Here is a 2,890-nt window from a genome sequence, read left to right as displayed (position 1 = left end):
TTGATAGAAATTCGTACCTAATAAAAGGTAAAATCGGAGGATAAATTAATAATCAAAAAGCCAAAATTATACAGATATCTAAACTCGTTAATGTACCTTCTTCTTCTTCTTCTTCTTCTTTTTCTTAGCCTTCTAACTTTCATTTTTTGACAAAAAAATCTCAAAAATTGCACTAATTTATTAACACCATTAATAAAGGAATACGAGCGATGGGAACTTCGTGTTAACTTAACAAAAACGAAATACATGTACGTAAAAGGAGTTGAAAGAAATTAACTAAACTTAGAAGATGGAAATGTAATTTCGTCATATGCCGACTATATATATATTTGAGGGCAAAGATGGAAAGGGCTTTATTCATGGGCCTTGCAGAGAAAAGAAAACAGGAGAATGGAGAAGAAGACACAATGATGAACTCCAGACAGTATATGGAGATGAAAACATAATACGCTACATTAAATCAAACCGATTAAGATGGGCGGGCCACGTACTAAGATCGAGTGACGAAAGACTCCTGAACGCCACATTCTGGGAAAGGCCCGATGGCAGAAGGTCAGTTGGTCGCCCAAGAAAGAGATGGAAGGACGCAGTAGCCAGTGATCTAAGCAAAATGGGAATACAGCAATGGGAAATAGCTGCTCAGGACCGACAACAATGGAGGAAAATAGTAAACGCGGCCAAGACTCATATAGATTTGTAGAGCCAAATGATGTTGTAAAGTTGTACTTTATGGATGCGAAACTTAAAAACGGAACAAAATCTCCTTGCTCTAGAAATGAATTTTTGTCGCAGCTCAGCAGATATATTCAGAATGATGCACGTAAAAAATGAAAGAATAAGACAAATCATTGACAGAATAACCACCACCATAGAAGAAAGACAGCAAAAAGAGCTTATTTGGTACGGACATGTACACATAATGACGGACCATCGCCTACCGAAGGTAATATTGGATTGGCAGCCAGCTCAGCAAAAAAAGCGAGGAAGATCGAAAACAGCATGGCTTGATGAAATCTAAAAGGCAATGAGACTGGGAACTGAAAGGCGCAGGACGCTGTAGACCGGACATTATGTCTATAATTCAACGAGAAGCTAATTAACCCAAGCGATGCCGACGTTGCCAGATTTTCTTTACCTAGATATTAGCGCGATTTTTAAATAATGGAGGCGTATTACGCGTATATCCTCTTTCGGGAAACACATCTTAACCATCAAAATGAAAATTTTTTTATGAAGACTTTATTCAAAATATTGATTTGTTTTGAATAAAGTCTTCATTGTTTTGAATGAAGTCTTCCCTGTTAATAAAAGAATGAAATATTTTTGTAGTTATTTTTTAAAAGAAATAAATACTTTGAGTATTTGATTCGTTAATAGCAAGGAATACATACTTTATTTAAAACAAAACTTCACTTGTAAAATTTTTATATTGATGGTTACGATGTTATTATTTGTTATTATAAGGAAAAGGTCAATATTTTCTTAAACGTTTCTGTTTGACTCTAGAATTAATTGTACATTTTTTTATTATTTTAAAGCAACTGTTGCAAAATTTAATTAGTATATTAAATTACAACGTTCGTACATAAAACTACACAACAATTATTCTATTTAAGAAATTTTAATTTGCAAGTTGCAACACAATAAAAATTCCACATTTTAGAAAATGTATATATATTTAATATTGATATACTCATGTCGTGATGGCTATATAGATTTAAATATAAAAAATGATTCTTTATTGGAATGTTATAAATTTTCATTAATATCGCTGAGTTCTTGTTTAGTAGATCTCATAAGACTGGAGTTTACTTGAACTCTCTTCTTTTTTATGGAAAAAATCTGATTTGTGAATCAATATGTCTTTTTAGTTTCTAGAATTCTAAAACGACCAGAAATAAATGTTTAATACACTCGGAGAGAATTTTGTAAGTCAGAAAAAAAAGAAAGACATTTTTTTTACCTTCGCTGTGGGACTCCGATTATTAGCTTTGAACCTATTATGTTCTTATCTTTCTTTTCTAAATTGATATGTTGTGAATCAAAAGTATGACTAAAGAAATTCTCTGGTATGACCATAATGATGTTTTTGCCATTCTACAAGAATTGTGTTGTTTCCTATAATTACTTTAATGTACATGAATTGCTATCTTACGTGATCTTTGACCCTTTTGTAATCTAGATCTTTGTTGTATTTTTTGGGACATAACCTATAAAGAATAAATCAATGAATATTTAATTATTCAGTTAAATATTTTAACATATTTGATTTACTTCTATTACAATTAAAATAAATTATTTCTACAGTGGTACTGTTACATTTACTTTTTAAAATCTCACAGCAATTGTTTGCAAGTTCGATTTCTCATTTCCAGTTTTCAAAGTCTGTTTTTTTTTTCAAATTAAATCACATACCTTCACATTTCACATTGCCTTGTGGTTGTGACTGACAGAAGACCAACACATCACCATTTGGCAACGTCGGCATCACTTGGGCGAATTAGCCTCTCGTATAATTCATACGTGGAACAAATTTTCAAAAAGTATTTGGATGGTTATAGTCGACAGCCATATATTTAAATAACATTTTATTGAAGGAAACTTGCCAGCTGAAAAATATTTGAGTATGATTAAAGACTGAGTTCTTGACAAACTTATATCCAATATTGTACTTGACAAAAAGTATTTGACGAAGAATTACCAATATTACAAATAAATGTATATGACCATTACACCGTAAAGTGTACATAACAAAACCAGGTGACATTGATGGCTTCAGAAATAAAACACGCACAAAGTTAGACGGACGATTTTTTACTGCGACTACTTTGTGCCAGTATGTCAATAGAAAAAATTTAAAACATTTAGTATGGTAAATTAAATAATAAGA

Source organism: Diabrotica undecimpunctata, chromosome 7 (genome assembly GCF_040954645.1).
Source record: "Diabrotica undecimpunctata isolate CICGRU chromosome 7, icDiaUnde3, whole genome shotgun sequence".
Taxonomy (NCBI): Eukaryota; Metazoa; Arthropoda; class Insecta; order Coleoptera; family Chrysomelidae; genus Diabrotica; species Diabrotica undecimpunctata.
The sequence above is the reverse complement of the archived record's forward strand: the minus strand, read 5'-3'. Positions refer to the sequence as shown.